The sequence below is a fragment of the Lygodium microphyllum genome, chromosome 2 (assembly GCF_053477565.2).
Source record: "Lygodium microphyllum isolate KBCC chromosome 2, Lygodium_microphyllum_v1.1.10, whole genome shotgun sequence".
In the NCBI taxonomy this organism is placed as follows: Eukaryota; Viridiplantae; Streptophyta; class Polypodiopsida; order Schizaeales; family Lygodiaceae; genus Lygodium; species Lygodium microphyllum.
The window spans coordinates 187,873,605-187,896,486 of NC_141136.1; the positions used below are offsets into that span (position 1 = coordinate 187,873,605).

The window sequence follows — 22,882 nt, forward strand, 5'->3', positions numbered from 1 at the left end:
TGAAGCAGTACATTGGCGGGCTGCTATGGAATCTGAATTAGCATCCCTTCGCTCTAAGCATACGTGGTCCCTTGTACCCCTTCCTCCTGATCGCAAGCGAGCTAGTTGTAAGTGGATTTTACACTGTAAACATAATCCTGATGGTTGTATTGCTCGGTATAAGCACGCCTTGTCACGCGCGGTTTTAGTCTGGTGGAAGGTTGTGATTATCATGAGACCTTCTCTCCAGTTCTCTGTATGGTTTCTTCTCGTGTTCTTTTGGCACTAACTACTTTGTTGGACTTTGAGCTCCACCATCTAGATGTGCAGACTACCTTCTTACATGGTGACCTTCCGAAGGAGATCTATATGGAGCAGCCCCCGCACTTTGTTGATGCCAATGTTCCGCAACATGTATGCCATCTCCATCACTCCTTGTATGGACTTATGCAGTCTCCCCGACTTTGGTTCCAATGCTTCAATGCATTCATGCTTCAATCCGGGTATTCTTGTCTCGTATCTGAACCAAATATTTATATTCGTCATCAACCTAATGCATTTCTTCTAGTTGCTTTATATATTGATGATATGGGTGTAATTGTTGCTCATTCTTCACTCATTACTATTGCCAAAAATGAACTAATCTCTTCCTTTGCTATTACCGATTTAGGTCAACTTTCCTACTTTCTTGGCCTACAAGTCACTTGTAATAGGGCTCATGGTTCACTTCAACTTCATCAGTCAAAATTTGTTTGTGAAACACCATATTGGAAAATATGGGAATTTCCCATAAGTTTCGGACACATGGTCAAATCTTTGGATTTATCATAACTTGAACACTATAACTCCAAATCAAGCGCTCTATAGCTCGACAAATTCCATTTTTCAAGCGCTTTCCAATGATAGGTCACATCATATGGTTTTGAGAAATTTATGGGCATGTTATTGGGGTACCACCTTTTTAGTATTCAAAAAATGGGAATTGGGAGATTCCCAAACTCACTAATTTTGTGTTTTGAGCTCTTACAATAGTATGGGATGGCTTCCATTAAACCCGTTGTTACACCTTTACCGGTCCCTTGTAAACTTTCTCTGTTTGATTGTCCTATCTCTCCCACAGATAAGACATTCATGGCACAATATCGGTACAGGCAATTACTTGATAAACTCCATTATCTAGTCACTGGATCATGCCCTGACTTATGTTTTAGTATAAACTTTCTTTCATGCTTTATGCATAATCCTAGTCTTAAACATTGGAAGGTCATGGTGCGTGTTATTCGTTACTTATCGCACACCCGCACGCTCGATTTGGTATTCAGTCGCACTTCCAACCCGAGTTCTTTGACCGCCCTCGTTGGCTGGTTTGACTCGAATTGGGGGGGAGGGGGGAATCTGATACTCGCCGATCGACTGCGGGGTTTACTTTTGTTCTTGCAGGAGCTGCCATAACATCGCAATCAATTAAGAAACAAGTAGCAATCACACTGTCCTCTGCTGAAGCCGAGTTTGTGGCCGTTGCTCTTGCAACAAAAGAAGGATTATGGTTGTAGATGCTGATTGAAGAACTCAAGCTTATTCCACATCTATCGCTGAAGTTATTTTCTGACAATATGTCATGTATATACTTGGCCAAGAACCCGAAGCATTTGGAGAAGACTAAGCATGTGGATCTAAAGTATCACTTCATTCGTGAGCTAGTGGAAGACAACAAGTTAGAGATTCTGTACACACAAACAGAATCTATGTGGGCAGATTTTTTGACAAAGTCCTTAGCTAGAACTAAGCATGATCTCTATTGTAATAATCTGGGTCTCAAGAATATTTAGTGTTCAAGGATTAAAGGGGTGTATTAAAATAACTAATCGCTTGAACATCAAACTTAGCATAAACACTTTATGTTATCTATTTTTATTACACGACAAACATATTTACAAAATGTCACATCTGTAATGAAACGTCACAGATGTCTTAACGTGTTAAGATGTATATACCAATTCAGATTAATACAATTGATAACTTCTGCATACGTTGAATAACAGCGATCTCTGTCTGTTATTACTGCAACCGACTTCCTACATAGCCTGTATGATCCGCTGGTATCCGCAAAAGTTTGATACGGCCCACTAACAAAAGTGCAAGGACTATTATGATGTGACAAAGCACCGGTACCTCTCGTGTTGTGTTCATGAGCACAAGCATGCCGACTTTGTGCGACCTCTGCTTGGAAGGGCCTATCCTGGGCCTCTCTCTCTCTCTCTCTCTCTCTCTCGTATTTTCCGAGAGAGCAAAATACCATCAAATCGTCAGAGGCCTACCTGCTAAACTAGATATTAAGTAGCGCCAAGTCATGTCGTTGGGCGGCGCAGGACAGCTCGCTCTGATGATTACCAGGAAGCTGGACGTAGTATCAAACTTATATCACATGTCGGGTGTGCAAACAGTACCAGCTCTCCGACTAATTCCTCTGCTACTGCTACTGCTACTACTCTCAGCAAACCAATATTTGATTACGGATCATAAATTTATAATACTAGCAGCAGGGAAGCGGCCGGAGAGCCGGCACTGCAGTAGTATAGACACCATTCGATATAATTTGGTGTTCTACATGCACGACCTGCCGGCGTCGTCGGATCCGTCGTCAGTGCCGGTGCCGGGGGGCAATCTGACGAAGAACCCTGGGCTGGGGCTCACCGTGGTCTTCGACGACGTGCTGACGGACGGGCCCTCCCTCTCCGACTCCACCATCCTTGGGGCCGGCCAGGGCACTTAAATCTTCGCCTCCAGGACCTCCCCGGACCTCCTCCTCGTCTTCACCGCCGTCTTCGGTGGCAACAGCTCCTTCAACGGCAGCACCCTCTCCTTCCACGGCTCCGACCGCATCCTGCTGCCCGTCCGCGAGATCGCAGTCGTGGGCGGCACCGGTCGCTTCCTGTTTGCCCGCGGCGTCGCCGCCATTGAAACCGCCTCTAGCTCCGGATTTAATGCCGTGCTGAAGTTCAATGTCTCCATTGTGACGATGTGATCTAGCTAGCGTTTCATTAGCACAAATATACAAATACAAAAACCTTCGACTCGCAAAAATTGAGGTATTTTTCAACCAAATTGCATGTATTTTGCTAATTCTACAACCACGACATTTGTATAAATTTAAATCTTATACCTTCTTTTTTCAACATTCAAAGGTCTTATCAAAGAAGGGTAGCTTAGTTGGAAGAGGTAGGTGTGTGAGTGTGAATTGATCACAAACAAATTCAAATCCCCTCAACTAAGGAGCTCAACGATGCTTTATCCTTCGAGATGGAATGCCCCTTGTCAGGGTTGTGGGCTAATGTCCCACGTCTATTAAATAAAATACCATCATGCAACACATTAAAAAAAAAGAGTCAAGACCAAGTTTATAACTTTAAAGAGTCACGAGTTATACCCTTGGTTTAAGGGTGTGAACAGTTTTGAACCATGATAGGTTAAAATCACACTTTTTGTAAGGGTTGCATGGGCTAACTCACTACAAGGGAATGGGGCAATAGCGACGGCCATTTGCGACGCAAAAAAGCGGTGTCGCTAAAAACGTCGCTATTTGCGTCGCTAATATCAAAAAGCGACGCCGGTCTGGGGAAAAAGTTTTGAAAACCCGAGCGTAACATTCGCCGAGAAAAAATTTGCGAGAAAGAATGAAAGAGAGAGCAAGAGAGCTTAAAGCTTTGCGAGAGAGAGAAAGAGAGAGAGAGAGAGAGAGAGAGAGAGAGAGAGAGAGAGAGAGAGGGAGCTCATCACCATGTCGCCGCCGCTATATATGAAGAAGAAAGAGAAGTGTGCAACGGAGAAGGGAGGGAAGGTGCAAAAAGAAGGTACAAAGGGTTTCATCTTCAGGCCTTTGAGGTAGGTACATTGCCTCTTCTTGCTTTATTTTTGTGTTATCTTGTTTTCTTTTTTTGTTTTTCTTTGCAAAGAGATACATGGAAAGAGAGGGAGGGAGGAAAGAAGGGAGAAAAATGAAGGGAGAGAAAGACAGAAAAAGGTAGAGAAAGGAAATAAAGAGAAAGAGGAAGAGAGAAATGAGAGATGAAGGGAGGGGGAGAGGATGAGTGAGAGAAACAACGAGAGAGAGAGGGGGAAAAAACAAAGAGAGAGGAAACAAAGAAAGGGAAATAGAGAGATAAAGAGAGGAGGAGAGAAATAGAGAGAGGGAGAGGGAAGGAAGAGAGGAGGAGAACGTAGAAAAGAAGGGTGAGGTACAGAGAGGAAGGAGAGTGAAAAGAAGAGAGAGAGAGAGGGAGAAAGAGAGATAGAGAGAAAAAATAGAGAGCGTGAGAGAGGGAGAGAGAAATAGGAAAACAATGAGAGAATGAGAGAGAAGGTTAATAAAGAAAAGTAAAGGGAGAGGGGGTAGAGAGAGATAAAGAGAGGTGGGGTGACATTTCTTTCAATATCTTTGTTTCTTAAGCTTTTTATTTTCTATCTTTGATTGTCTTTGCAATGAGATGAGTTGAGTGAGAGTGGGGAGGGAAGGAGGGAGAGAAATAGAGAGAAGAAGGGGGAAGGAAGAGAGAGATGGAGAGAAATAAAAAACAGGAGAGAGAGGAGCTTCATAAAAATTTGTCAAAACCTGAGCATGGCATTTTACAGGTTTGTAAACAAGCAAGAGAGAGAGAGAGAGAGGCTGTTGCCACTGCCACCATCCATGAGGAGGGAGGAGACAAGTGTAAAGGAGAAGGAAGGAACTCCCGAATGAGAAAAAAATGAGAGAAGTACGAAGGGATTCTTCTTCAAGCTTTGAGGTAAGTGCATTATCTATTCTCTCTTTGTTTTTCTCTTTGTTCTTCAAGCTTTGAGGTAAGTGCATTATCTCTTCTCTCTTTGTTTTTCTCTTTTCTTTACTTCTCTCTTTCTTTTTGTTGATGAAGAGTTTATAGAGAGAAGAAGTGAGAGAGATCAACGTGCGCAAGGGAGATTGAGAGAGAGAGAGAGAGAGGTCACTGCCACCACCAATCCACCACAAAAATAGAGGGGACAAATGCAAAGAAGAATGAGGGAACCCATGAAGGAGAAGAAAAAGGAGGAGAGAAGTGCGAAAGGATTCTTATTCAAGCTTTGAGGTAAATGTATTATATCTTCTCTCTTTGTTTTTCTCTTTTATTTACTTCTCTTTTTATTTTTGTTGATGAAGAGATGTATAGAGAGAAGAAGGGAGACAGATCAACACAAGGGAGATTGAGAGAGAGGGAGAGAGAGAGAGAGAGAAGCTGTCATTTCCACTACCATTGCCACCACATCCACTAAAAGAGAGGGGACAACTACAAAGGAGAAGCCAACCTCTGTCTCTTCTCCATCTTTGCCTCCTCGAGCTTGCATGACAGGCACCAAGCAAGCATCTCCTCGTTTCTCGGCCATGGAGAGGCCTCATGCCAAAGCCCGCCACCTGGAGTACAAGGTGGAGCCTCCTCTAGTGTAGCAACAACTACTCCCCATAGAGCACAACAACCACTAGAGAAGAAGAGGAGATGGAGACCAGGCACGAGTGTGAGACAGCCCACTAGTAGGAAGGTAGACTACTAGAGCTATGACGATAGAAAGAAGAGCCTACATGATGTACTACATGTACCTTCTATTACCAAAAATCTATTGTCGATTGGACAGATGGCAGAATGAAATTTGCAAGAATCTAGTGTCAGTTGGATAGATGATTTCAACTGATACACATGGCTGTACATTCGGAAGTACAAGGATGAGGTACTCAATGTCTTTAAGCAAATGGGTTTATAAAGAGAAATGCAAGTCAGATGGTTCATTGGAAAGGTATAAAGCCCGGCTCATTACAAAGGGATATGCACATCAATATAGCCTAGATTATGAGGAGACTTTCAGCTCGGTTGCTAAGATGGAAATGGTGAGAATAGTCATTGCATTAGTGGCTTCTAAGGGCTGAAAATTATGAAAAGTGGATGTCAAAAATGCATTCATGAATGGTGACTTGCTTGAAGAGGTATATATGGAGTAGCATGAGGGTTATGTATACAACCTGAGGTGTATATGGATACTAGCTAGCAATCCCGTCTATCATGCTAGATCCAAATACATAGAGATTCATTACGATTTCATTAGAGAAATGGTACTTGTAGGACAGATTGATCTACTTCATGTGAAGACACAAGACCAGGTAGCCGATATCTTTACCAAATCACTTGGTAAAGAGAAATTTGTTTGTTTCATGGATCTACTTGGAGTACAGTAACTAATCTGAGCTCAAAAAATGGAGTTTGAGAAGGGGAGGATGAGCTTGATTCTTTTGATCTTAAAACACCTCTATCCATTGAGATTAAGGGTGAAGACAAGAAAGAAGAGATAGAAGATGACTTAGACGTAGGTAAAAACAAAAAGGAAGAAGTAGAGCTTAGAGACACTACCACTCCCTATATAAGGGTTTCTGGCTCCAACACCATGGTATAACTCTTACAGATGTCCAAATGCTCCCCCAAAAAGACTTGAACAATGTTGGAATAAGCTGGAGTAAGCAGAAGATCAATGGGACTTATTCAATGGGACTATAATGAAAGCTTGAAGTGAAGCTCTTCTTCTTGGGCCTAACAAGTGATAAAAAAGCTCCTTGATTAATACTTTTTTGAATTGATTATATCTAGCTTTTGTAATCACAATCTCTTTTTTTTCTCGAGCCTAAGTAAGTGATGAAAAAGCTCCTTGCAAAATACATTTTCGAATTAATTATATCTTGCTTTTGCAATCAAAGGATTCAGTTTTTTTTAAATAATCTGATACACAATTTTTAGACATTAGATGTAGCTGACATTGGCAAATGAATTATGCAAGAATATTTAGTGCATATAGCTAGAAGGGTGGCAGGGCTATATGCCCTGCCACTTATTTTTTCCCCCCTCTGTAACCATCGCTATTTGCATCGCAAATTTACTCTGCAACCGTCGCTATTAGTGTCGCTATTTGTGTTGCTATTAGCGTCGCTATTTGCATCGCTAATTGGTTAACGATGCAAATAGCGACGCATATAGAGACATTAATAGCGACGCAAATAGTTACGCTAATAGCGACGAATCGATCGCGTCGCTAATAGCGACACGAATAGCGATGACGGGGATAATTTTTTCCATGAATAATTCCATCGCTTTAAACATCGCTATTGGTCTATATGTTGTAGTGACTCTTGTTCATAAACCACAACAAAGTAAGGCCTATGTTGCATCACAAGATTCCTCATAGTTGTTCTCCATATGAAAATGCTCTAAGGGATCAATGCTAGAGCAATTGTTAACGGTGTTGGGTGTTACAACTATATATATCATCTCTCACTTGACTTGGGTCTCACCTATATATACTAACTCTACATCAATATGAATCATTCTTTGGGAGCATGTCTTGTGTATCTCTCTCGTACTCTCTCTCTCTCTCAACATGGTATCAGAGCTATGGATGTGTAGCAACAACAAGGAAGATAAGTTGTTTCATTGTTTATACTTGATTGAATTCTTTGCACAAGTGATGATTTGATACATTAACTTGTTCAAATTAGAAGTATTAGTTAATTTTATCTTTAAAAAAAAAAACCAGGTCTAGCTGCGTAGCTCTCGTCGTGCTCTCGAATCCTGTCAAAACCGCTTGTTAATCGGAGTTCTGGATCAAAAGTTATGACAGTTCAGGATTCAAGACAACAATTCTGCTCGAATCTGCGATTCTTTATTTAAAACTATATTTCTAATTACAGTTCATTAATCCCCAATTACAGTTTATTAATCGCTCGTCTTCGTTAATGATGTTGATTACGACAAGCAAACATCTTGCTATTTTTAGCGATGTTTTATTATCGTTCACGTTCTTTGCTCGACCGAAATAACACTTTTCTTATATGTGTCATCTCGTCTTGCACATTACGCCTCTTTATTTCGGGCTTTCTTTTTAGTCACTCAATACTTTTCGCCATTCTTACATGCATATCCCTATTTTGATTGTCATGCATCTCAACTACGCTCGTCTTGATCATGGTTTGTAGATTCTGCGATCTCATCTTATTTGTTTTCTCTCGACATACAGGCATGGCCAATTGGGTAATTGTTAACGGATATCCGTCTGGCCAACGTTCGGTTTCCTTCTTCCAAGGACAAGCCTTTCCTGGGTGGAAAGCAAAGATGATGCTAATTCTTAAAGGTGACGAATTATTTGATATTGTTTTGGGCGACCTGTCTTGCCCAGTTCAACCTATTGATGTGATGAATAACAATTCTGTGATTACTGATGGTCCATTATTTGAACAATGGAAAATTGATCATACTGATTGGATTCGTCGTGACAAAGCAGCTCATCGTTATATATTGTCTGCACTTCCTGACTTACTTATGTTGGATGTCTTTCATCTGGAAACCTCTCATGCTATTTGGGAGTATCTTATCTCAACGTTTGAGAAGAAATCGGTCACCGAAATTTTATATCTCCAAACTTGTTTGAAGAATCTTCAATATAAGGTTGGTACTTCTATGCACTCTCATATCGAGGCTTTTAAAGACATTATCAATCAGCTCAGTGCTGCTGGCGCTCCTGTTGCTAAAAATCAGATTGTTACTCAACTTCTTCATACCATCAAAGATCCTTTATATGACAATATCATCACTATTTTGTCTAACAAGGATGATATCCACTTTGATAAAGCATGTATATCTCTTATTGAATATTCTCAACGTCATGAGCATCATTTGGAAAAATCTGATGCTGTTTTGGTCACTTGCGAACAAAGGGATTTTGATACTACTTTTGTTGCTCGCAAGCGTCCTGCTTCACGTTGTCAAAGAGTTCGTGCAAGGGCTGCAGAACACGGGGTTCAAGGTACAGCAAGAAATAAAGACTACCAAGAAGATCTCGATAACACAATATTTGAAGCCAAAGATCATATATTGCTTGTCAAGAACTTTACAAGAGGTCCATAAGTTCTCATTCTGAACATTCAGCTTGTGTAGGAATTTGCATAGGCTAAGCGTCTCTCGGCTTTACACTGTTGCAAAGTTTTGATAAAGCTCTTTTCATAGATCAGTGTAGATGACTTATGGATATAAAGTCAAAATAAATGACAAAGCATTACAATTTGTTTAAAGCTTTTCAATAAAGCTTAAGAACTTGCTTTTCATAGTAAGATGTTCCAACTCTGTAACTTCAATTGGCATGTCATTCATAACCCTTCCTCCAGCTTACAACAGCAAACATCCCATGGCCTCAATTCCATGCTTCAAAGGACACTTACGAGAGTGAGAAGTGTTCAGAAGATGGAGCAAACAGGAAGAACAGAATCAGTAGGTTCTTCAGTTGGAAGCATCAATGGCACTTCAAATGATTTTGGTGAGGATGAACTAGATGATCATCTTCTTTCCAAAATATACCCTGAAGAACTTTTAAAAAAAACTAAGCATCAATATAGCTTAAAGAAAGCTACCAAGTCTATAACTCCCCAATGCCCTTCTTGAGCTCTGATATGTTTTTTTAAAGCTTCCAGTCTTCAGCGCTGTATCAATTATGTCATCTTCTTTCAGACAAGTCCACAGCTTCCACTTGGAAAACTGTCGAAATACATTGCTCTTCTCTTCCCTTATTCTTTTCTTACCAGTTCTGTTGTCCTCAATACATCGATTGCAACCACAGTGACAATAAACACTCCAGATTTCTGGACATCGTCAGACCATACATTTTGTAGTGAAGCAAGGAACATCTGAAAATATACCTCTTGAACTATATGCGTTGTAGTGAAGCAGGAAACATCTCCAAAAGCAGCATCAGAACTCTGGTGTAAAGAAGTCTATGGAAGCGGATTCAAAGAGGCGAAAAATATGGAGGAATGAGGGGAATGTGTATCTCTGAGCTGCCTAGAAATCAACCATAATTTGTCTCATAGCAAGCGCGAGTCGATTCCACTTTACATCTGTGCTTTTTGTTCGTTTCACCACCGATCGACAATGTATCTGTCGACTACCTCTTCTGATTTAAATTGATCCCAATAATGTCATTGCAAATTCCATAAACCAAGTTAGCAAAACCAACAATTAGATACAGAGTATGAACGCGTATGAGAAAGGTCGAGTAAGGCTTTCTATACTCCACTGGCAAGAGCCAACAGCTACGATCAGCAGCCTGACTATGGCGGGGGAGATCAGTCGGCCCTAAGTGATGAGGAGAAGTAGAGGGTGAAGAAGATGAAGGTCGCACAGCGGAAGCTCACAAGTACAAGGAAAAAAAACGTATGGACCAGTTGGGGCCTTGGCCACGGGCGAATAAGCTCTGTATGAGGCTCATAAGGCCAAGATTGACCCAGAGCAGCATGATAGAGCCGAGGTGGCAGGCATTGCCGTCTTGGATCTGCAGCAATTCCTCCTTTCCCCTCTGAGGTGGATAATGAAAAACATCTTTTCATTCATAACCAGAATGCCATCCTTCCGCCTCTTCCCCAACGTGCCTTGTGCAGACCGCCTGCTTCGAATTTGAAAGATGCGGGGTTGAGGCAGATATCCAGGAGGAATTGTCATTGTTTTCACTTGTTGTTCCAGCTGCTCCTTCAGTGTTTTTAGCCTCTGTTTCTCATCTCGTAGTTCATTTTTCTCGGTCTTTAACTCTTTGATGGCCTCTCGAAGCTTCTCATTGGAGTCCTTCAGCTGCTGTGCTTCTACTTTCAGTTGATTCAGGGCCCGAAGTGCATCTGACAACACAATGGCCTTGTCTGTTTTCGGTGGTCTGTCTGGATCCAAAATAGTGCTTAGCTCCAAGAACCTGTCATTGAGACGATCTCTGCGCATCTTCTCTCGACACGCTTTACTGGATGTCCCTCCAGAAGGTTCATCCCGCCCTCTCTTCTTTGAGCAAGCCTTTTGTTTTTGGTCTGGATCCTTTCTACAGAAGCTATTATCTAAGATCGGCTTGCTCGTTTAGGCCGCACCAGAAGAAGGCATTGGGCTGGGGTGGATCATCCAGCAGAGGATCTTCCAAGAAGGAGGTCACCCCCTCTGCTTTCGCCCCCAGTCCTCCTCATTTAGAGCTCTACTCCTCCCCTTTCGCCATTCAAATCCTTCTTTAAGAAAGATGAGATTTCTTCCATAAACATGGGTAGCAAACCTTGATTCATTGTTGTTTTCACACGTGTATGTTTCAGCAAACAAATGTTTGAATAAACTGAAGTATGTTATTCATAACACACTTGTCCCCTTGATCTCTTTCTTTTGAAGTCCCAAATTGTAATGTGTGCTTTAAAATCTTTATTGATAAGAAATCCTTGGATGTTTCCATATGTATCCATTCCTCCTTCGATGCATAGCGACCAACCATACGAACGGCCTCGTTTGGACAGTATATCATAGTCTCAACAAAATCAGGGACCTTATCACTAGAGTCCTGATTACCATCTGGTTCAGTGAAGGACTCATTGTAAGCTTGCCCCAAGTCTCGGATGCTCCCACGAACAGGACGGTCTACAAAGGGTAGGATAGGTTTTCCTTCCTCTTACAAGCATCGAATATGCAATACAGTTAAGGGAATATATACATACATTGAATGTAGTTTATTAAAATGCACCACACAAACAATGAATCACACGCAGAAATTAACACAAATGCACAACAAAAATGGAGGTGTTCACGGCTCAGATGCGCAGCATCACGACATCCACCCCCTCTAAACCTGCGCATCCTCCGGATGTGCCAACTATCCAGGATCATTCAAGTCCACAAACAGGTCAAGTCCAACTTCTGATTCTAGTAAACCTGTTTCGCCATCATCTTCATCATCCCAATAAAATTTCTGCCCCTTTCGAAACAGCTGATAGAGAACATCTGCAATATGAGCAAAATGAGGAATCCAAATCATGTAAATTACATAAGCTCCCACAAATCTTCGCATCTCTGAAGTAGTCGAGCAATACTCTGCAATCCTGTTTATGGCATCCACCTTTGCAGGAGAAGGCTTTCTGCCATAATATCCAACCATATGCCCAACTATGATGATTTCATTAATAGCAAAGACAGATTTCAGCCCTGAAAGTGTCAAACTCACCTCCTCTAATCGTGTCAATATTTTCTCACAAGCATTCAAGTGATCAGCCACAAACTGTCTACATCCACGCAAATCAAGACTTTCATTCTTTTCTTCTTCTGCACAACCCTTAATAGGCACATCATCAAGAAAAGGCATGGTATACTGCGGAATATAGTCTCGAAGAACTATATGCATAGCATTCATCATATGAGCAACTGAGTTTGTAGCACCTTGAGGCAAGGTACACATCCTCACAAGACCAATAGGTGTCCGCATAGTAGTAATATCCCTGCTTTCCAAGGCAAGCTGAAACCGATCATAACCTGAATACAAGTCACCTAGTGAATAGATGGCTCGTCTTGCAAAAGCTTCAGCAAATTCATCCACAACTGGACCTGTACCCACATTCCTGATTGTCACTTTGTTCACGGGCTGCATATCCTGAATAAATCTCAAAGTACCATTCTTCTTTGGTACAGTAAACCACTTGTTAGAATAGGGTGCAGAAGAGGGTTCCAAAATCCCCATTTTAATCTTCTCATTCAGCAACTCTATCAACTTTGGCAAGTGTGCTTTAGGCACAGGTATAGGACGTATATTCCATGGTACATGAGGAACAGTGAAGATAACCATAGGTGCTACCAATTCGGGACTAATGCAGCCAATTTCATGTGGAAAGAAAGCAAATGCCTTACCATGACGTCCAAGCATCTCTCTAAAACATTCTTTTTCCACTGGAAGCAAAAAATCATCATTTCCAATCTTCAATTCTGCAAGAGTTTCAGCTGTAAACTTATGTCCAATATTTGCAGGATCCCTCAACATAGGCTGCTTCATAGCTTTTTCAATCTGCTCATCACTATCAGAAGGAAGCGGGCCTGCAACCGGCTTAACCTTCTTATCAACTGTTTTATACTTCGTGTCAACCTTGGCATCATTCAAGCATTCTTTCCTTTGCTGCAATTTCTGCAAATTTTCAGCATCTTTCAACTCTGTTGGCTGAAAAATTTCAGCCTTTAGCTCTATAGACTGCATGGGTGCAGTCTGAAACTCTGTATGCAGAAATTTTTCTGCATTCAACTCTGTTGGCTGAAAATTTTCAGCCTTTAGCTCTATGGACTGCATGAGTGCAGCCTGAAACTCTGTATGCAGAAATTTTTCTGCATTCAACTCTGTTGGCTGAATGGATTCAGCCCTCTGCATTTCTATTAGCTGATCAAGATCAGCCATAAATTCAGTTTGCTGAGTTTTCTCAGCCTCTAACTCTGTTTGCAGCATAAAACCAGAAATTTCCTGAAACATATCCAAGGTTTGCACGGGTATGATCTTTGAACCTTTGCATACATCAGTTTTCAGCATTGCACTCATCTCAAACAATGTATCTGCATAAGACATCCCTTCATACAATCCATCCACATACTCTTCTGCTTGCAAAATACCTGCATTCTTCAACTCTTTCTCCTTACGACCAATGTACTGCCTGGCAGCTCTAGGCAAATCTGAAATTTTCTGATAACTTACCGAACTATCTGAAGTAAATCCAACAAAGTTATTGGAGAAAGACTGGCTGCCAGGAGGCGAGATCTCCTCTTTTCTCCGCTCCGTACCACTGCCGTCTCGCAAGACAGCGGTACCTAATGAAAATCCAACTCCTTCGCAGGTAGTGGTGCCTCACGCAAGGAGTCTCTGTTTCTCAGATGATTTACCCCAACAGTCATAAACTGAACAGCTCGCATACCATCTTTACTGCGTATCCGCGCATAAGCTGATCCATCATCCATCACTTTTGTTTCCATTCTTGCTTCTGTAATGAAAGGCTGTCCAAGAATAATCGGATAAGAGCATGAATCCTGAACAAAGCAATGATAATCCTCTTCAACATTACCAATAGAAATTCTAATACTCGGACAAGCAGCATACATATCACCAGAAGTATTGTTGGCGGCTCTCATACGCCAGCCATGCTCTGCATCCATAGGCCATTTGCCACTCTCATAAACACCTCGAGCAATAAGATTAATCTCAGAACCATGATCAACTAAAGCAATCAAGGGAATTTGTTTCTCTCCAATCCTTACCACTGTCTCAGTGGTTGCTCTAGCCCAATGACTTCGTGAAAAATGACTGCGAGGAATGAGAATAGGGTTCTCATCATCTTCATACTGCATAGGCTGCACTATTTTCTCCAATTGCGGATTAACAGAAGCATTCTCAACCATCACTGCATCATCATCATGCTCTTTCTCAAGAGCTCCATGCCACAATCCCTGTAAAGCAGGTCCTTCCATCGCATGTCGTTTCCTCCGCAAAAGATCCTGCATCTGATCCTGTATTTCTCTTCTAGCAATCCCAAGAGCCTCTCCAACAGTAAAAGTGACTTCACTATTCAAAATTCTTTCATGAAAAATCTTACTCATATCTGTTTGCATATCAAGGTCTGACAAGAGCTTGAATCCTGGCTCTTTTCTTGGTTGCCTCTTTTCCTTCTGCTTGTCTTCCATTGGCTGATCGGAACCTGTTTGAGTTGGAGAATTTGACATAGGTGGGGCTGAAATAGGTGGTGAAACAAAGTCACCCCCTCTAGTCTTTTTGGAGGAGCTAGGACCCTCCTCATCTCTTCTTCTCTTTTCCTCAACCATGGCATCTAAACCCTGCATTTTAGCCATATAAGCAAAAATAGAATACCTGTCAACAGGAGAATCCCATCCTGTTTCTCCTCGGATGCTAGAGCCCACACAAGTCATAGTAGAAGTTTGAACTTTCCCTCTTCTCGCTATCTCCAAGGCAGAAGACCATAAAGCAGAGTCTCCATCAGATTTCTGCTCAAGCTGGACTCCAAAAGCTGAAGCATCTCCTCTAACACTCACATAAGCTGATCGCGCAGCCATATCATCAATAAGCTTCTTCATACCTCCCTTACCGAAGTTCGTGTCAAGAGGAGCGCCAGTCTCTGTCAGCCATATCTTCCCATCTTGTCCCCAGAACACTACATTCTTCCTACGTGCTTCCTGAAAAGCATCACAATCTCTGCAGTGTTGGTGCTCTGTACTATCACACCAAATACATCGTCGCCCTTTTCTTTGACCAGCTGGAAAAGCAGTCACTGGAGCAGGTGCTACAGCAGGTACTGACATAAGTTGCTCCTTTAACTTACCAACTTCAACTTTGACTGCTTCAATCGTCAAATCCGCCAAGCCTTTAATAACATCATCTACAGATAAGGGCACTGGAGCAGCAGGAACTGGTGGATTTACAACAGGAGGAGTAGGCTTAGGCAAAGAAGTAGCAGGGGTGGAAGAAGAAGTCTCCAAGGATTTTTCAGGAACTAATCCTGTATTACGATGCAATCTGACTCTCCTGCGCTGCTTCTTGACAAGGGCATTCACAGCATCAATAACATGTCTCCACTCAGTCTTTAAACCTGAATCAATAGCTTGATCTTCCAAAAGATCATCCAACTTCTCCTGTAAATCAGCATCTGCAGCTTGCAAAAATAATTCCACTTTCTGCATCTCCAAAGCTTGCTGTTCAGTCCCATCCAACTGATCATAACGGCTTTCAAACTCTCGCAGAAGAGCGGTAACAGAAAGTCCCTTATTAGGCATAGAAACCCATGCTAAAAAATTCCTGCGATTCATAAGACCTGTATCCTCCAGGAAATATTCATCTTTTAATGCCTTTTTAAATTCAGCCCAACCTGCATGTGCCTCTTGAATTTCTGTAATTCGACCTTCAAGAGCACGCACCACGATCCGCAAGAAGTAGCGGCTCCAAACATCTTGAGAAACTCCAAAAAACTTCATCTTTTCTTCATACAAATGCAGGTAAGTTGACACTTGCTGGCCATTAAACTGCTTCATCTCCTGTTGGACAGCTTTCAAGGCATCCATAGCATCACTGTCTCGTTTTGCATGAGCTTGCTGCTGCATATACATGGTAAATGACTGAAACAGGTTCTTCATGACATTATCATCTGTCATCTCTTCTTGCGAGTCTCCCATCTTGCTGATGACGCAGCACTTTCACGTCGGGTTCACCAGAAATGTCAAAGAGTTCGTGCAAGGGCTGCAGAACACGGGGTTCAAGGTACAGCAAGAAATAAAGACTACCAAGAAGATCTCGATAACACAATATTTGAAGCCAAAGATCATATATTGCTTGTCAAGAACTTTACAAGAGGTCCATAAGTTCTCATTCTGAACATTCAGCTTGTGTAGGAATTTGCATAGGCTAAGCGTCTCTCGGCTTTACACTGTTGCAAAGTTTTGATAAAGCTCTTTTCATAGATCAGTGTAGATGACTTATGGATATAAAGTCAAAATAAATGACAAAGCATTACAATTTGTTTAAAGCTTTTCAATAAAGCTTAAGAACTTGCTTTTCATAGTAAGATGTTCCAACTCTGTAACTTCAATTGGCATGTCATTCATAACCCTTCCTCCAGCTTACAACAGCAAACATCCCATGGCCTCAATTCCATGCTTCAAAGGACACTTACGAGAGTGAGAAGTGTTCAGAAGATGGAGCAAACAGGAAGAACAGAATCAGTAGGTTCTTCAGTTGGAAGCATCAATGGCACTTCAAATGATTTTGGTGAGGATGAACTAGATGATCATCTTCTTTCCAAAATATACCCTGAAGAACTTTTAAAAAAAACTAAGCATCAATATAGCTTAAAGAAAGCTACCAAGTCTATAACTCCCCAATGCCCTTCTTGAGCTCTGATATGTTTTTTTAAAGCTTCCAGTCTTCAGCGCTGTATCAATTATGTCATCTTCTTTCAGACAAGTCCACAGCTTCCACTTGGAAAACTGTCGAAATACATTGCTCTTCTCTTCCCTTATTCTTTTCTTACCAGTTCTGTTGTCCTCAATACATCGATTGCAACCACAGTGACAATAAACACTCCAGATTTCTGGACATCGTCAGACCATACATTTTGTAGTGAAACAAGGAACATCTGAAAATATACCTCTTGAACTATATGCGTTGTAGTGAAGCAGGAAACATCTCCAAAAGCAGCATCAGAACTCTGGTGTAAAGAAGTCTATGGAAGCGGATTCAAAGAGGCGAAAAATATGGAGGAATGAGGGGAATGTGTATCTCTGAGCTGCCTAGAAATCAACCATAATTTGTCTCACAGCAAGCGCGAGTCGATTCCACTTTACATCTGTGCTTTTTGTTCGTTTCACCACCGATCGACAATGTATCTGTCGACTACCTCTTCTGATTTAAATTGATCCCAATAATGTCATTGCAAATTCCATAAACCAAGTTAGCAAAACCAACAATTAGATACAGAGTATGAACGCGTATGAGAAAGGTCGAGTAAGGCTTTCTATACTCCACTGGCAAGAGCCAACAGCTACGATCAGCAGCCTGACTATGGCAGGGGAGATCAGTCGGCCCTAAGTGATGAGGAGAAGTAGAGGGTGAAGAAGATGAAGGTCGCACGGCGGAAGCTCACAAGTACAAGGAAAAAAAACGTATGGACCAGTTGGGGCCTTGGCCACGGGCGAATAAGCTCTGTATGAGGCTCATAAGGCCAAGATTGACCCAGAGCAGCATGATAGAGCCGAGGTGGCAGGCATTGCCGTCTTGGATCTGCAGCAATTCCTCCTTTCCCCTCTGAGGTGGATAATGAAAAACATCTTTTCATTCATAACCAGAATGCCATCCTTCCGCCTCTTCCCCAACGTGCCTTGTGCAGACCGCCTGCTTCGAATTTGAAAGATACGGGGTTGAGGCAGATATCCAGGAGGAATTGTCATTGTTTTCACTTGTTGTTCCAGCTGCTCCTTCAGTGTTTTTAGCCTCTGTTTCTCATCTCGTAGTTCATTTTTCTCGGTCTTTAACTCTTTGATGGCCTCTCGAAGCTTCTCATTGGAGTCCTTCAGCTGCTGTGCTTCTACTTTCAGTTGATTCAGGGCCCGAAGTGCATCTGACAACACAATGGCCTTGTCTGTTTTCGGTGGTCTGTCTGGATCCAAAATAGTGCTTAGCTCCAAGAACCTGTCATTGAGACGATCTCTGCGCATCTTCTCTCGACACGCTTTACTGGATGTCCCTCCAGAAGGTTCATCCCGCCCTCTCTTCTTTGAGCAAGCCTTTTGTTTTTGATCTGGATCCTTTCTACAGAAGCTATTATCTAAGATCGGCTTGCTCGTTTAGGCCGCACCAGAAGAAGGCATTGGGCTGGGGTGGATCATCCAGCAGAGGATCTTCCAAGAAGGAGGTCACCCCCTCTGCTTTCGCCCCCAGTCCTCCTCATTTAGAGCTCTACTCCTCCCCTTTCGCCATTCAAATCCTTCTTTAAGAAAGATGAGATTTCTTCCATAAACATGGGTAGCAAACCTTGATTCATTGTTGTTTTCACGCGTGTATGTTTCAGCAAACAAATGTTTGAATAAACTAAAGTATGTTATTCATAACACACTTGTCCCCTTGATCTCTTTCTTTTGAAGTCCCAAATTGTAATGTGTGCTTTAAAATCTTTATTGATAAGAAATCCTTGGATGTTTCCATATGTATCCATTCCTCCTTCGATGCATAGCGACCAACCATACGAACGGCCTCGTTTGGACAGTATATCATAGTCTCAACAAAATCAGGGACCTTATCACTAGAGTCCTGATTACCATCTGGTTCAGTGAAGGACTCATTGTAAGCTTGCCCCAAGTCTCGGATGCTCCCACGAACAGGACGGTCTACAAAGGGTAGGATAGGTTTTCCTTCCTCTTACAAGCATCGAATATGCAATACAGTTAAGGGAATATATACATACATTGAATGTAGTTTATTAAAATGCACCACACAAACAATGAATCACATGCAGAAATTAACACAAATGCACAACAAAAATGGAGGTGTTCACGGCTCAGATGCGCAGCATCACGACAACGTTTTCAGCAGGGTGGACGCTCTAATCCAGGTAGTAAATCTTCTCGTCTTGCTTATCCTAACAAACATTGTTCTTACTGTGATAAGAAAGGTCATGTGGCTTCTGATTGCTGGGCACGTCAATATGATGAGGAGCATGGAGTTACTACAAAGCAACCTCGCTCGTCCAAAAGTTTTCCTCCTTGTGATTATTGTGCACATACAGATCATCCATCTCGTCGTTGTTATAAACAAAGATATGATGAAGAACGTTCTCGAGCTTATATTGTTCAACAAACTTCAACTGATGATGATCATACTCATCAGGAGCTCAATTTCGTCCATTATGATATCTCTCCAGAAAAGGTACTTCATGTTCATGATGGTTCTCTATTCATCGTTGATTCAGGTGCCACTGGAAACATGACATATCAATCGCAGTGGCTTCACAATTATCATTCTCTTCCTGTCAAGAAGTTTGTTTACCTTGCGGATGATACGACTTGTCAAGTCAAAGGAGTGGGTGATTTATATCTGGGGACTGTTTCATCCACTAGAATATTAAGAGGAGTTCTTCATGTTTCAGATTTGCAAAGAAATCTTCTTTATGTTGCTCGTCTAGTTGATCTTGGTTTGTTTGTTGGCTTTGATCATAATCAATGTCGTATAGAGAAAGACGGGCATACTATAGCAGTGGCTCCTCGACATGGTAATCTATTTGAGCTATCATTGAACGATACAGTTGCAAATGTTGTTACTGCCCCTGGAGATGCAGATTGCAAATTATGGCATCAACGATTTGCACACTCCGATTTTGCCAAAATTCTTGATCTTCATCGTCATGGTCTTGTGCAAGGTATGGATCTTAAATCTCATCCATGTATGAGAATATGTGAGTATTGTACACTTGGAAAACACCATTGTTCGCCTTTCCACACTTCTACTTCATCACATTCCTGTGCTCTCTTGGATTTGGTTCATACCGATATTTGCGGTCCTTTTCCTGCCTCAAAGTCTCAATATCGATATTTTATAACTTTCATTGATGATTTCTCACGGTACACACATGTCTATCTTCTTTGACATAAGTCTGAGGCTTTACCTATATTTAAACAATACAAGATAAGTGTGGAGCTTCAAACTGGATTCTCTATAAAGACGCTTCGCAGTGACAATGGTGGTGAATATGTATCCAATCTATTTGATGACTTCTGTAAGGATCAAGGTATTCATAATGAGTTTACAGTTCCTTATTCTCCTCAGCAAAATGGTATTGCTGAGCGCAAAAACCGCACGATTCTTAATGCTATACGTTGCATGCTTATACACTCTGGTTTGTCTCGAAAGTTTTGGACTGAAACACTTCTAACAGCTGTTTTTATTCAAAATCATCTTCCAACTACTGCGCCTGCTGGTAAAATTCCTATAACAATTTGGACAGGGAAGACACCTTCAGTCTCTCACTTTCGCATATTTGGCTGCATTGCTTATATTCATGTGCCCAAGGACACTTGACATAAGTTGGATCCTCCAGGTTTGAAGATTATTTTTCTTGGTTATTCAGATCATTCGAAAGGTTACAAATTTTATGATCCTTCTTCTCAAAAGGTTATCATTAGTCGTGATGCTATATTTGATGAGAAGACTATGGGTGGCACATGGTCGTCAGATGTTTCAGATGATACACAGTCTTTGCTTAGTGCATTTCCTTACTTGCTTTGTGATTCTACTAATTCTGATGATCATAAACCTCCTTCACCTCCAAAGAAGATTGATGAAAATTTGGAGATCTATGTTGATCTTCCTATTGAGATAGAGCATGGATTCTATTCTATTGAATATGATGTCTTTGATGATGCTATGTCTATCCAAGAGGATCCAATATCATATATGGAAGCTATCAATTCATCTCAAAGGGATCAATGGCAAGAAGCTATGCAAGCTGAGTACGATTCTTTAATCTCCAAAGGTACATGGATTCTTACTGAACTCCCCCCAAATCGTGTTCCTATCAAATGTAAATGGGTTTATAAAACCAAGACCAAAGCTGATGGCTCGTTTGATAAGTTCAAAGCACGAGTTGTTGCAAAAGGTTACTCACAGATTGCAGGAGTAGATTATCAAGAAACATTTTCTCCCGTTGTGCGCTCCACAACTGTTTGTATGATTTTGGCTTTTGCAACACTATTTGATCTAGAAATTCACCAAATGGATGTTAAAACAGCTTTTCTCAATGGAGATCTTGAAGAAGAAATCTATATGGAGCAACCTGAAGGTTTTACGATTGCAGGAAAGGAGCATCTTGTATGCCAGCTTCATCGTGCATTATATGGATTGAAGCAAGCCTCTCGTGCTTGGTATATTAAGATTGATCAGTTCCTCACATCTAAAGGTTTTGTTGCATGTTTTGTTGATCCAAATCTTTACATCAAAAGGGAGGACAAATATTTTATTATTCTTGCTCTATATGTTGATGATACTATTCTTGTGTCAAATAATATTGCTTTCTTGGATGCTATGAAGAAGCTTTTATCAACTGCATTTGAAATGGTGGATCTTGGTGAGATACATTCTTGTTTGGGTATTCAAGTTCAACGACACCGACAACAAGGCATTCTTCTTCTTTGCCAGACAAAGTTTATTAATGATATTGTTAAGAAGTTTGGGTTGACAAATGCGCACTCTGCCAACACTCCCATTCTTTCAAGCTCTACCAAGGGTACATCTACAACACACAATGAAGAATCAGCCATTCATCAACCTTTTGCTAATCTTGTTGGTTTTCTTCAATTTATTGGTTTCAACACAAGACCAGATATTTTATTTGCAGCTAACTTTTTGGGACAGTATCTTTCTTCCCCTTCCACTATTCGTTGGAGTGCTGCAAAACGTATTCTTAAGTACCTCAAGGATACTAAGGAATTTGGTCTTATTTATCGTCGTCGAGAGGATTCTTCTTTATCTTCTTCAACTTCTCTTGACCTTATTGGATATAAAGATGCTGATTGGGCAAGTTCACACTTATCCATGTGATCTACAAGTGGGAATTGTTTCTTTGTAAATGGATGTTTGGTTTCTTGGTCCAGCAAGAAACAACGATGTGTTGCGGTTTCTACAACTGAAGCTGAATATGTTGCTGCATCATTAGCAGCTCACGAGCTAGTTTGGCTTCGACAACTACTTGCAGATTTGGGACATCCTTCATCATCTAGTACACCTCTTCGATGCGATAACCAAAGTGCTATTAGTCTTACCAAAGACTATATACAACATAGTAAATCAAAGCATATTGCTATTCATTATCATTATGTTCGACATGAAGTCAAGAAAGGTTCCATTATGGTGGAGCATTGTCCTAGTGATCAAATGGTTGCAGACATCTTCACAAAAGCTCTTAGTGAAGCTCGCTTTAGCTCATTAAGACATGCACTTGGTATTGTTCCAAGTTCTTGTCTCACTGGTTGAGGCATGTATCATTGTATTCAAGAAAACTTTATAGTAAATTATTTTTGTATCGTAGGTATGTGTAGGGGCTCAGGTTTTTTCCTTGTTCTCCCCAAGGGGTTTTTCACTCGCAGCCAGAGACCTTTGTTTGAGTGGGGATGTTACAACTATATATATCATCTCTCACTTGACTTGGGTCTCACCTATACATACTAACTCTACATCAATATGAATCATTCTTTGGGAGCATGTCTTGTGTATCTCTCTCGTACTCTCTCTCTCTCTCAACATTGGGCACCCCTATTCTACTATAGTTAGGAACTTAGCTTGCCCAATCTTTTAGAACTATGGGGACAATCATTGATGTGGGCTTTCTCTATATGATGTGTTGTATGTTTGGCCCCAAGTTTTTACAAGTGGGGAAAGTCATGGATGTGGGCTTTCTCTATGAAGTGTTGTACGTTTGGCTCTAATTCTGTGAAAGAAAAAAGAAAAGTGGTCTACACTTAGAAAAGTTTTGCCTATATTTCTTGTCCAATCCCATGTTACC

General features: G+C 41.3%; 3 pseudogenes across 1 annotated transcript; 1 reads left to right on the forward strand and 2 right to left on the reverse strand.

Annotated features, from left to right (window-relative positions):
- The first annotated feature begins 2,216 nt into the window (after nucleotides 1-2,216).
- On the forward strand, nucleotides 2,217-22,581 carry LOC148040718 (dirigent protein 1-like; annotated as a pseudogene). Its single transcript, XR_015687632.1, has 5 exons — nucleotides 2,217-3,068; nucleotides 3,785-3,861; nucleotides 4,609-4,760; nucleotides 4,887-5,078; nucleotides 21,719-22,581. The product of XR_015687632.1 is annotated as a dirigent protein 1-like (transcript).
- Nucleotides 10,194-10,910, reverse strand: LOC148040719 (transcription factor ILR3 pseudogene; annotated as a pseudogene).
- On the reverse strand, nucleotides 17,547-18,047 carry LOC148040720 (transcription factor ILR3 pseudogene; annotated as a pseudogene).
- Nucleotides 22,582-22,882: the final 301 nt, after the last annotated feature.